This window comes from Mustela nivalis (assembly GCF_964662115.1).
Source record: "Mustela nivalis genome assembly, chromosome: 6".
Lineage (NCBI taxonomy): Eukaryota > Metazoa > Chordata > Mammalia > Carnivora > Mustelidae > Mustela > Mustela nivalis.
Genome location: NC_139025.1, coordinates 117,829,526 through 117,843,673, shown reverse-complemented (window position 1 = coordinate 117,843,673; position 14,148 = coordinate 117,829,526). Strand labels below are relative to the sequence as shown.

General features: G+C 36.9%; 1 protein-coding gene across 4 annotated transcripts in view; it reads right to left on the bottom strand.

Annotated features, from left to right (window-relative positions):
• PEAK1 (pseudopodium enriched atypical kinase 1) overlaps positions 1-14,148 on the bottom strand; it is a 305,386-nt gene that overhangs the window by 286,374 nt on the left and 4,864 nt on the right. Inside the window, exon 1 of one of the 4 annotated variants that reach the window (XM_082735955.1) lies at positions 3,126-3,175. The exons of the other annotated variants lie outside the window; for them this stretch is intronic. The gene's annotated coding sequence lies outside the window, so the exon portion shown is untranslated. Of the gene's footprint in view, positions 1-3,125; positions 3,176-14,148 lie in introns of those variants that run through there. 4 annotated transcript variants of the gene reach the window in all.

Here is a 14,148-nt window from a genome sequence, read left to right as displayed (position 1 = left end):
TCCTTATCCCTGGGTAAGCACTACAGTAGGAATCTTCTCAGTAACCCTAATAAATGATACTAGTTACATGGTTGTGAGGTGCTCCTGCCAAGCTTCACGGACTCACAAAGCTTCACAGTAAGAACAGGAGCACAACCCTTTGCTCTGAAACAAGATCTGTGCATTAAAGATTCACTCAGTCTTCTAGGTAGGGTTGTCACATATCATTCATTAAACAGTATTTACTGCAAGTCTGCTATATGCCAGGCACTATTCTAAGGGCTGGAATACATTGATAAGTAAGAAGTCCTACAACCAGGGGCACCCGGGTGGCTCAGTGGGTTAAGACCTCTGCCTTCGGCTCAGGTCATGATCTCAGAGTTCTGGGATAAAGCCCCAAATCGGGCTCTCTGCTCAGCAGTGAGACTGCTTCCCCCTCTCTCTCTACCTGCCTCTCTGCCAACTTGTGCTCTCTCTATCAAATAAATAAATAAAAATCTTTAAAAAAAAAAAAAAGTCCTACAACCATAGAGAATACATTCAGTGGGATAGAAATATGGGTCCACATAGACTTATAAAGGTCCAACCACAAATAAAAAAGAAACGACTATGGGAGAAGAGCTTTTTTCAGCAGCAGGTGAAAGCTGAAGCAAGAGATGGTTCACAGTCTTCTGCTTTAACAGAGCAGCCCACTTCCAAGAAATTGAAAGAGAGAGGGAAGAACACTACACACATACTAAAAACAAGCTGTTCAGCTGTAGGTTCTCCAAAAAGTAATAATGCCAGAATATGAAGCATGATGAAGCATTAGAAATACTTCAAACTCCTAGCCAACAGATGGTCTCAATCTCAGAATGGCCAAATTAATGCCAAAGCACAAAGTTACAGTCCAACATATAAAAGTACCTATAATTGCACTTGCCATATACCGGTGACACTCTCTTATTCTTTCTGGACACTGAGATGCGAGGGTCAGGACTGCAGTTCATTCATTTCTGTACCTCCACCATTCAGCATCAGGTCCATTACAAAGTAGGCACTCAGAAAATGCCTCCTAACTGAACTGAAAACAGCAAGCATCCTCAATATGGAAACAATAAATATAGGAACCACTGGTGAGAGACACCCCCAAAACTACTCATCACAGTTGTTCATTTTGAATGGTCTGACCAAACTTTCCTAAGAAACAAAGATAATAACTTAGATGTTACTCCACCTGGAAAAAAAAAGAGAGAGAGAGAAAGAGAGAAAGAAACACTACTTACACAAGAAAGTAAAGACAACAAGACAGCAAAACAACTCAAGCTTCTGGATAAATTATCAAAAATTTAAGTGCTCAGTGTTATAGATGTGTTAATACCAATGCAATTGAAGGCCAATCTCTGCAGCCTTAACTCGTAGGTTATTTTCAACTCATGGTCCAAAGACAGACATGCTTCATATAAAGGACCTCTCTGTACCATTCATTCATTCCTACATCTTCGTGTCTTCGTCACACTAGGCACAATGGGAGGTGCCGGAAATCTAACAACAGGAAAACACAGGGTACCTACGCCCAGGGATTGTCTTTCTTTCTGGGTACAGTCATCAAAGATCTATGTAGCCTAAATATAAGCTGCTTTTATCCATCCTATCTCACTGAAGAAAAACTGTAATCATTTGGTTCTCCCCACTGCAAGTGGGGTTCAGTGATATAACCACAGCACAGTTTCAACTGCATTAAATCATATGCCCAGAACAGTACAACACAATCCAGGCATTTTTAAAAAGTTGAAATAATCCAACTAACTAATTTTTACTTCCTCTTAAAGTTTTGATAAAAAATTTAATGTGTTCTGCCTACTCAGAAAACTTGAAGAAACCAAATGATCCTTACCATTTCCAGATTTAAAATGGTAAGCTTGTGCGATGCAAGCACAAGAGCACTGCTCTAAATTTTTTCAATGGACTAAACTAAAACTGAAAACAGTAGGCAAAGAAATACTATGCAACAGTTAAAGAATGAGATACAACTACATGTACTGACATGAAAAGCTATATTCCATATTGGGTAGAGGACAGAACCCAGATCAATGCATGTAATGTGTTAAAAAAAAAAATAGAGACACAAAATAAAACTACACATGCGTGGACACGGACACACGGACACACACACACACACACACAAGAAAAGATCTGGAAAGATACCAGGCTGATTGCAGTGGTTACTATTTATTTACCCCCGGGAGATAGAGAGAGAGAGATGCAGAGGAATTTGGTTTCTTTTTCTATTTATTGCTATATTGTTTGATATCTCTTGAGATACTATTCATCTGTAACTTGTTTAATTAGGAACATTTTTAAAGAAACCATCTCTAAAACCAGATAAATATCCAATATTTACAATATGGTCCTTAATTCCAAACACTACAAGAAACAAATATCTTCCTTGAATGGTCAGAATAACTGACATGGCACTTAGACCCAAAAAATGCTTATACAATAAATGCCATGAAAGTAGAAAATTTAACTTCTAAAACAAGTAGATCAGAACAAAGAAATCGAAATATAACAAAGAACTTCTAAAACAAGTAGGTCAGAACAAAGAAATCAAAATATATATTCTAAGTCACTGGAACTAGGATAGATACTATGAAAAACTGCTTTCATACACATCCTGTAACTCATTTATTATAACTCATTTGTTATATGAAACTGTTTTACATATTAGCAGCTCACAATATCCTCAAATTGCAAACTATCTCCAAAATAATCATCTTACAAACATGAGTAACTTTTTTTTCTTCCCTGAAGAAAAGTTTTGCTGTACACACCATTTCCTTTCCTCTAGAAGTTCAATTCGCTGGCAATTCAAGCAGTATTTCAATTGCAGCACTAAACCTTAAAAATACCCAGCATTCTTGCTCTCTTAATATTTCCCGGAAATGATAGCCAAGGACCAGAAACCGAAATATCATCCAAGAGTTAAACTGCACGAGTCAAAATATAATTGTTAAGGATATGAAAAGTATTTATATAAGCAACATCATGTCCCTTTTCTTGTGCTTCTTTTAAAAAAACACACACACACAAAAATTGTAGCTTGTAACTAAATTCCTAAATTAGGAACAAAATAAATTAAAAATAAATAAATAAATAAAACATACCTTTTTATTTTCCAAAGACTATTAGTTATTTGAATTTCACCAATCAGATACTGACAGGAAAAAAAAAAACAAAAGATAATGCAGAGCATACTGTCAAATGCATGAGCAATAATTTGGTCCATATTAAAGTTGCCAGTTTTATTTTCCTAGGGAGCTTTTGCTGATACGGGTTGGAATATTTAAGGGATTAATAATAAAAATTATTCAGAATTAGATTACTATACGTTTTCATGAGATGAGCGTCGTCTTTAACCAATTATTATTAGTATTTTCTAAGCTAAGAATGAGCAGATGCAAGTACATGAACTAAAGAATTAAAGAAAAAGAACAAGATTTCAATCCTTTTTCCCTTGTGTCTAAGCACAACAGCAAACAATAAAATTCGAAATGGAATAGAAATAAGCAGAGGATTTGGGGGCGGGGGCGGGTAATAGAATCACTTTAAAAAAAAATGCCTATCTAGGCTAGACGTCAGGGAGAAAGAGCAAAGAAGGAAAGAAAAAAAACCCAAGTTAACCCTTCTCTGCCTTTAATTGAGGCCCATCATTTCATTCATTCAGTACATCACTCAGTTTACATTTGGCCAAATGGTCTACACTGTCACTGCACCAATCTTTTTCATTAATATGTACTATGTTTCATTTTTTATAAATTTATTTAAGTAATCTCTACACCCAACAGAGGGCTCAAACTCACAATCCTGAGATGAAGAGCCACACGCTCTTCCAACTGAACCAGCCAGGCACCCCTGTACTATATTTCTTGATTTTAACAATTTTAACATTTACTGTCATGGGTAGAAAAATGGGGAAGGGGGAAATCAAGCTTGATTTGCTTATCTTTCTGTCACTAAATATCCAAAGATACCCAAAGGTGTTGGAGGAAGGCAGAAGTGGGGAAATATAACTACTCCTGAAGTATAATATTTAGTTAATGGTGCCCTAGCACACAGACAACATCCAACTGCTTCCTGAAGTTCCTCATTCCCAGGAAACAATGAGGCATACTGTCACGCTGCGCAGGCTGTTTTACATGAGGCTGCTTACTTCATTCATGAGATAAAGAGAAGCCACTTTATCAAAAAATATGCCCTAAAAAATGGGAAATATCCAAATTTTCAATTGCTACAGATGACTCAGTGAGTGGGCAGGTACAGAAACTCATAGCTGGTGCTAAAAAAGCTCATGTTTTGATGAGGATCACTTTGAAATGCTGTTCTGGGTGCACATCACTGGTTCTTGCATTATAATTTTCTTTTACTTCCACACTAAGCATTTATGAAGCGCTGGATCCTTTTTGGAGGAAAAAGATGGAGTTTCTCCCACCATTATATAAACAAGAAAGCCATTCTTACTAGGGGCATTTTCTGATTAACAGACAACAGTGTGGTAACTAAAATATTGCTACTTTGCCTCTACAGTTTTGACATCCAGTAAGTACGTATTAGTGTCTCAGGCTGATTTTAAGCTGATAAAGATGGATTACAGTGAAAACAGTCCTAGCTCATATTAACAACAAAAATATTATTAACTCTTTATGCTAAACAGGTCAAGATAAATTTAAGTGCTGGGGACACCTGAGTGGCTCCGTCATGACGCGTCTGCCTTCGGCTCAGGTCAAGATCCCAGGGTCCTGGGATTGAGCCCCACATTGGACTCCCTGCTCTGCAGAAGCCTGCTCTCCTTCTCCCACTCCCCCTCCTTGTGTTCCCTTTCTCACTGTCTCGCTGTTAAATAAATAAAATCTTTATTAAAAAAAATATATTTAAGTGCTAGACATCTTTTAAAACAAGATAATTATAACATATTTTAGAGATATACATATTTATAGACAAGATCTGGTGAATAAAATAATAATGTTAAGTAAAAATACAATCACAACATGCAGTCCTATTTACTGAGTTTATGGGGAAATATTAACTATTACATTTCTCATATTCCTGTCAAGAAATTAAAGAAGAAACAGTACAAACCAAATAACCAAAATAACTTCCACTTGCAGCACTCTCAGTTTAGAAAGCTCTTTTACATATATTCAGACTTTGAATACAATATTTATTGGGTGCCAGTCTGTCAAATCCTATACTAAGTCCTGGGGACATAAAGATGAATAAGACATGTACCTTTATTCTCCATTCATCCAATTTGATAATTTGGGATTTGATAATCATCCGATAATCAAAATCATATTAAGAAAAAAGGGCAGGATTATCTCCATCCTACAGAACAAAATAAAGCTTAGAGATACTAGAGAATTTTTCACATGATCAAAAGCGAAATTAAAAGCAAAACTTGGGGGCTCCTGGGTGGCTCAGTGGGGTAAAGCCTCTGTCTTTGGCTCAGGTCATGGTCCCAGGGTCCTGGGATCGAGCCCCGCATCAGGCTCTCTGCTCCACGGAGAACTTGCTTCCTCCTCTCTCTCCGCCTGCCTCTCTGCATACTTGTAATCTCTGTCAAATAAATAAATAAAATCCTAAAAAAAAAAGGAAAAGCAAAGCACGTTCTTTATTCTTCTACTGTATATTATATATTCACTAACCTTAGGGATCATTCTTATCATGCCACAAATTCATTTTAAAAAGATTGATTTTAATTGCTACTGTTTCTTCAGAGTAACAATGAGGATTATGATAAATGTGTGTGCATGTGTGTATATAATATACATATTTTGTATACGCATATGTAACACGTACATGTGCATACATGTTTGTTACTCACTTCATAAAAGCACTCTCTATCAGGAAGGATACATTTGTCCTCAGGTCTTAAACCACGAAGTGTACTTGCAAACTCTTAGTTATCCTAAATCCTTGGAATATGGAATTAATCTTATTGACTATTCTATGAATAGCCACAGGTAAGTATACACAGTAAACCTTTACGTGATTACAAATTTAACATTATTCTGTAACATGAAGGTCCATAAATACAGGGATATGTCATATTGAGGCAAAGTTTTAAGATCTCATAAGACACCAGAATGAATGCTCAGCATCTTCAGTGCAACTTGGCTTTATAGTTTTCTTCTCATACTAACCCACTCCAAAGTACTTGAAAAGTCCTATTTTGTTGTATTTTATGGGAGAAATTATATGCTCCAGGACTGTGCTAATATTAGTCACATGTGACTCCTGAGCACTCAAAATGTGGCTAGTTTGCATTGAGATGTACTGTAAGTAGAAAATACACAACAGATTTTGAAGACTTAGCAGAAAAAAAACTGTAAAACATCTCAATTTATTATACTGAGTATATGTTACGATGGTATTTTAGTTATACTAAATAAAATGTATCATTAAAATTAATTTCACCTGCTTCTTTGTACTCTTAAAAATGTGGTTACAAGAGGGAGCCTGAGTGGCTCAGTGGGTTAAGCTGCTGTCTTTGGCTCAGGTCCTGATCTCAGGATCCTGGGATAGAGGGCTCTCTAGTCAGCAGGGAGCCTGCTTCCCTCTCTCTCTCTCTGTCTCTCTGCCTGCCTCTCTGCCTACTTGTGATCTCTCTCTGTCAAATAAATAAAATCTTTAAATTTTTTTTTTTTTTAAAAACGTGGCTACTAGAAAATCTGAAATTTCATTTGTGGCATGAATTATTATTTATCAAACAGCACCAGTCCTTAATAGATATGCCTAAGAGATTTGAGATATATTCTTTGAGACTATCAAGGGCCTATTCTGCTATCATATCCTCTCTTATTGTCAGTTTTCTATCAGAAAGTGAGCATGGGGTGGTGAAGAAGTGAAGTTTTTTTAATGACATAGGAAAATGTCCATAATCTATTATCAGAAAAAAATCAGGTTATGAAATTATTAAAAAGTGGAGCTGCTTCAAACATGCATTAAATTATTCAAATTTAGCTTAACAATACGAAAAACAGAAAACTATCAATTCCTCTAAGTATCTCCTATAAGTGAGCATGTGTCTGTCTCCTCCGCCAGTCTCAGCTCCTACATGTCTCTCACAGTATGACCGGCTTTCTGCTGCTGTATCTCTACCATACACAGTATGATGTCAATAAGGCATTCTGAAACATATATATACATGCAGAAAAATGGGGGAAAGGCACCAAACTATCAGTACTGGTTATCTCTTGATGGTAGGATAGCAGATTTTCTCCTTTTTACTTATTTTCTACAATAAAAGTTAACTTTTTCCCTATCATAAAAGCTTATAATTTTTAAAGATGTGTAGTTTGGGCGCCTGGGTGGCTCAGTGGGTTAAGCCTCTGCCTTTGGCTCAAGTCATGATCTCAGGGTCCTCGGATCAAGTCCTGAATCAGGCTCTCTGCTCAGCAGGGAGCCTGCTTCCCCTTCTCTCTCTGCCTGCCTCTCTGCCTACTTGTGATCTCTCTCTGTGTGTCAGATAAGTAAATAAAATATTTTTAAAAAATAAAAATAAAAAAATAAAGATGTGTAGTTTGATAGGTAATAAAGACTTGAAGCTAAAAGGACAGAGCATTAGAAGGACGTCATTCCGTACAGTACTCAGTCTCCTAGTCAGAATGCCAGTCCATGAAAATGCAGACCACACAGTCCTATAAAGGATAAGAGAATTTTCACGCAGCTACAAAGTCCTATATGTGCCTTTTACAAAACAATACAAAACACAACTTTTCTCAATGACAAGGTTTTTTGTTAGACTTTTGGAATATAAAACTGACAACAAAACAACAAGTTGTGTTTATAATAGAATTAAAATTTTATTTGCATATGTTTAATAAAAATATTCATGTGAAGTAAAATCTAAGTTAATACTAAAAGTTCAGCTCCCTAAATTAGAAACTTCTGTATTTATAAGTTATTCTATGCTACTGATGGTGCAATTTGTATATTCTTTGATGTTGTCATTCCACAAGTTACATTTGTATATTAAGAAACAAAGCAGGGATGCCTGGGTGATTCCGTGGGTTAAGCCTCTGCCTTTGGCTCAGGTCATGATCCCAGGGTCCTCTTGGTGGGAGCCTGCTTCTCCTTCTGCCTGCTGCTCCCCTTGCTTGTGTGCTCGAGCACTCTCGCTCTCTGACAAATAAATAGATAAAATCTTTAAAAAGAAACAAAGTAAACTTGTTCTTACCCTGCATAGAAGAAAAAAGGTTATTAAATCACAGGATTCTCTTCTGGACATCTCATCACTCTTATACTTATTTCCTCACTGATTTTGGAAAACAATAACCTCTTTTTACTTCAGGACAAACAGCTGAATTAAGATCTGTCATTCTACCTGAAATATTTAGTTGTAAGGTTCAACATTGTGAATACAGCCAGTCCTTAACAGGCAAATGCTGAAAAATAGTCTAGGGATATTATTGCTAAAAGAATTTTCAAGTCAAGGAGAGAACTGGCATCGGGAAAATACTTTTTTTCTTGCTTCTCCAATGCCTTAAATCTTCTTTCACACCAACTCCCACAATTACTCCTACTTCATACCCAAATAAAATCTATAAAAACTGTTGCACACCTGGGAAAAAGACAGTTTCTCAGCCTTTGAAATATTCAATTGACTATTACAAGATATTGAAATGTTATACCATGGCATCTCCCCTTGTAGTAATGAAAGTAACTGAATCTACTTTGAAAATTATGAGAGGGTGAGGGGTTAGATCCTAACTTTAAACAATGAAAAATGTTCCTGTCATACAAAGAATTTATTAAAAAAAATAGTGTTCCTGCTTCTCTACTATCAGTGGAACGAAAGCAGCTCAGGAAGGTAGAGATAGGAGAGTTAGAGGAAAACTTGCAGATTAACCTATAGATATACTGGAAAGCTAAAATCTTTCATTAATTTTTAAGTGTAATTTTTCTATCCATTATTTATCAGCAAATACAAGATATTTCCTATACCCCAAGCATTATTTTAAGCACTTTGTACATATTAGCTCATTAGAAGCCCTCTGACTTAGGTACTATCATTATCCCCATTTCACAGACGAGAACACTAAGGCATAGAGAAATAAAATAACTTTCCCAACATCACACAGCTAATAAGTGGCAGAGATGAGATTCAGTCCCATTTAGTCTAGGTCTAGAATCTATGTTCTTAATCCATAACGCAATGTTGAATGCTCAAAAAGTAATATGCTCTTGAAAGCCCATTTCTGGCTTATAGTTAAATATTGAACAAAAATCTGATAAACAAATTAAGAGGAAAAATATGGAGACAGCAAAAAGTAGAGAACCAATTATTCTTAGTTCCAACACATCACTGTGAATATATTAGTATACTTCCCATTAGTCTTTTTCTCTTTTTCACATGGGGCTTCCCCCCCCCCTTGATTATCATGCAGCATACATGATTTTCTAGAAAATGAAAAACTTTAAGATACTAGCATCTCAGCATTTTTAGAGTAATGGTTCAAATTAAGTGAATATTTATATCGAAACATTTATGTGTTTGCTATCCATACTTCACCTGACAACCTCATAAAGTAGAAATATTCATTTTACAAACGAGGAAAGTGAAGAATAGTCAAAAAACAAACTTAATGTCAAACATCTGGTATGTAGTTGCACCGGATTCAAATTCTAGCAGTTTGACTCCTAAGCTAGAAGAACTCTACTACTAGAGGGTAGGATTATGGGCCACCTGAAAAACAGTAATGACATTTTTACAGTAGTAGTATTTGTCTGGCTTAGTCTAAAGTGAGGATGTTACCATACAGATTTATTTTACTTTGCCCTAATTCTGTCTTAGACAACTAAAGTTTTAGTATCCTAACTTTTCTGGACCAAGCTAACTCTTCATGTCTTACTTTATGTCTTACTTCATGTCTTCAAGGATCTTAGGTACTTCCTTCACTCAAAATTACTGTGAGTATTGTTATGTGCTAGGGACCCTGCTAACAAGACAAGTGCAAGAGTCTCTTTCCACTCAGCATATGCTCAAGTTTCCCACAACAAATAAATACAACACAACCATGTCCATAAGTGGACGACAGCTTTGCCAACCAGTTTGGTGGAATAACTGAAAATGGAATCCTGCAATTCTCTGCCCCTATCCTATAAAACAGATAAACCCCTTATTTTCCTTACAATTCTTTAAGAGGGACTGAGAAATAATTATTCTATAGGTACTCCTTATCTGTCTCATAGGACACCTGTACTACCTCTTCTTAGCAGGCAATGAAAGCCTATCCATTTTTAGTATAAAGGAGATAAAATTAAAATATCTTACTAAAACCTCAGTTTACTAGGTTACAAGTTTAAATTACTTTAAAGTTCTATAAATGTATTTTAATACATACCTTAATACCAAATGATAAATGGGAATGTCAAAGATCATTTAAGAAGCAGTCAAAAAATAAGCATGTTCACAGAAGAAGGGAAGCCCACTGCTGCTTTATTTTACATAAAAACACTTTATCTTAAGCAGTCCTGAGTTGAATCCCACTGATTATGAAAAGATGGCAAAGGGCAAAAGTTAAAAAGTGAGTTGCAGCAGAAACCCTCCTAACCAGTTCATTGAGTGGCTTAATTGACAGCCAACGACCATAGGTACAATTACCAACCCAAAACTTTATAATGGCAGGGCATTAAGAGCAGAAGCCACCTAAGAAACCAAGGCCAACACATGGAGGAGCTTCTGCTTGTCAATAATTACTAGTTGTGGGCATGAAGCCCTGGCAAGTTCCCTGACTGACACAGGCTTACGTTAATGTTGACCTGCAACACTTTCTGTTCCCTTCTTTTGTCCATGTCCTCTAACTTCTCCAGGATGTCGTATCTGTACTATTATCCAGGACTTGCCTTCCACTGCTACTCTTTTTAAGTCTGTAATTTGTCTCATCCTAGATTGTAAGTTTATGGAGGAAGGAAGCAAGGTTAACCCCCAAAACAGCTCAATGCCTTGAAAATAACAATCATTTATTAATGATGGATATGGAATCCACCCTGTAACTATACCCCCATCCTTAACATTCTGCAGAACTACTCGTCCTCATCTCTCTGACTGTTTTGTTCCAGGGGTCAGTCCTTGAACCTCTTCTCTATCAACATTCACTCTTCAGGCATTGATCTCATCTATATGGACAACTCGCATGTATCCAACCTAGACCACTCTCCTCTGAACTCCACATTCATTTGTTCAGCTGCTGACTTGATAATCCTATTAGCATATCTATTAGACATCTCAAACACTTAGCCAGTCTGGGAAAGAATTCCTGAACTCTTCCCAGAAATCTGCTCTGCCCACAGTCTTCACATCTCCATCCTTCTGATTCTCAAGCCAAAACCTTGGAGTCATCCTTGACCACTCTCTTTTCACATTCTATATCCAATCTATTAGCAAAGATAGTTGGATCCAAACATATCCAACTGGAGTCACATAAGTATAAATGCAGGCCTACTTTTATACACAGAAACAAACGCAGGTATGTGTGGATACATAGATTAGTATACATACGTATATTTCCTACCTCTCTGTCCACTGAATGTGCCCAGAAGCAGTGACATCAAGTAGCAACAAGCACACCTAGCATCCAGAGCTTGGCCTCAGAGCCACAGCTTCTTGAAAAAAAATGAGCCTAGGGCTATTGCAGGAAAAATACACAATGAGCCTGAAGCATCTAGTAGTACCAGAGAATAGAGACGTGTACATGTATACACACAAACGAAAGATGTATGGCATAGGACAGAGTCAACCTAAAAGAGATCCCAATGACAAAAGTTGGATAATTTGGTCAATAAAATAAATAATGCTAGCACTGAACTATAACCCTAAGATTAAAATAAATATCCATGAACTGGCATTGATATAAATGATTAAGCACATAGACAGAAAAACAGATGAGAAAGAACAAGTCTTCCTTACAAAAGAATTCCAATTAATAAATACAGAAAAAATTAGCAAAATAAAGAGGTACTTTTAGAACACAATAGCAATAATTATTATCAGTATGATCTACTGATGAATGCTAAAATTAGTGAGCAGAAAAAGGATACTGGCAAAGCCTCAAAAAATCCCCCCCCCCAATATTTACCAATTACTCTAGTGGTTTTAATATATGTCAAAATTCACTGATTCTCCTCCTCCAGGAAGTAGGTGTTGAATTCTTCCCCCGCTTGAGTGTAGGCTGGACTTAGCAACCTGCTTCTACTGAAGAGAGTAAGGAAAGGGAAAAATAACTTTCCACTGGAGAAATTTACCAGAAAACACCTTAACAGAGTGATCACCAGCGATAAGTCATGTTGGTATCATTTATCTCCTATAAGGTATCTCCTATAAGAAGGGTGTTTCACTGCTATGGTATTCTTCCCCCCAAAATCCCTAACCCCATTCTAATGAGAAAACATCAGACAAACCCAAACTGAGGAACATCCTACAAAATACCTAACTAGTATTCTTTAAAAGTATCAAGGTCATAAGAGATAAGACCAAGAAGAGATAAAGCAGAAAAAAGAAAAGACCAAGAAAAGATAAAGGAGACCTGAAAACTAAAAGCAATGTAATATCTTGGTATAAATAATGGAATGGAGAAAAGATACTAGTGGAAAAACTGGTAAAATACAAATAAAACCAGGAGTTCCACTGAAATATTATACAAATGTTAATTTCTTACTTGAAAAATGTTATATAAGATGTTAACATAGGGGAAATACAGTGAAGGATATATGGTAGTGGTTCTTATTAGGAGCAGTTTTGCCCCATAAGGGACATTGGGCAATGTCTGGAAACATTTTTGTTTGTTAGAACTGCAGATATGGTACTTGCATCTAGTGGATAAAGGACAGGGATGCTGGATAACATCCTACTGTACAGGGAAAACCCCCACCACAAAGGATTGTCTATTACAAAATGCCAATAATGGGAAGATTAAGAAACATAGCATAAGAATACTCTCGGTACTATCTGTGCAACTCTTTTGTAAATCTAACAGATCCAATTACTTCTCAATTCCCTGATCCAGGACTATCTCTCAACTGATTTTTTTTAGGAGAGTCTCCTAACATGTCTTCTTGATTTTACTCTGTGCCTCCTTAGACTACTTTCAACACAATGGCTCAGAGTGAAGTTTTTTAAAGCATAAATCCAATCGTGTCACTCCTTTGCTCAAAACCCTGTAATAGTTTCCATTGCACAAAGTAAACATCCAAGTGCTTACAATGTGGCCTACAGGTTCTAGGAGATCTAGACCCAGTTAACTTTCTGACCTTACCACCTTCTCTGCTGTTCAGCCCAGTACAGGTACACTGGCCAAGCATGTCTCTGATTCAGGACCAATGTAAAATGTTGCTTCTACCTCGTATGCCCCTAACTTCTTTGAAGTTTTTGCTCACTTCTCCCCAAGTCCTTCCCAGACACCCTCTTTAAAAGTGCACAGACTCGGGGCGCCTGGGTGGCTCAGTGGGTTAAGCCGCTGCCTTCGGCTCGGGTCATGATCTCAGGGTCCTGGGATCGAGTCCCGTATCGGGCTCTCTGCTCAGTGGGGAGCCTGCTTCCCTCTCTCTCTCTCTCTCTCTCTCTGCCTGCCTCTCCATCTGCTTGTGATATCTCTAGGTCAAATAAATAAATAAAATCTTAAAAAAAAAAAAAAAAGTGCACAGACTCTGTAGCATTCCTGTCCCGCTTGCTTGCTTGCTTGCTTGCTTGATTTTTCTCTACAGCACTTATCTATCACCTTCTAACATAACAATAACTCTAACACTTATTTTGTTTAATGTCTGTCTTATTCTCCCTAGAATGTAAGATTCATGAGGGCAAGGATTTTGTGTTTGGTTTGCTACTGCAATCAGTACACCTAGAAACCATTTGTTAAATGAATGACACACCTCTGAAATCCTAAATTAAACATGCCAGTGTCTTTCAACGACTTCCCATCACTATGACATTTTCTGTCTTATCGCCTTAAGAATATAATTTGGGGGGTGCCTGGCTGGCTCAGTTGATGGATCATTTGACACTTGATCTTGGGGTTGTGACTTCAAGCCCTACACTGGGCCTAGAGTTTACTTAAAAAAATGAAAACTCTTTTAAAAAGAAGAATATGATTTGGAGAAAAAAAATAAGCTTTGGATCATGGTTTCATCACT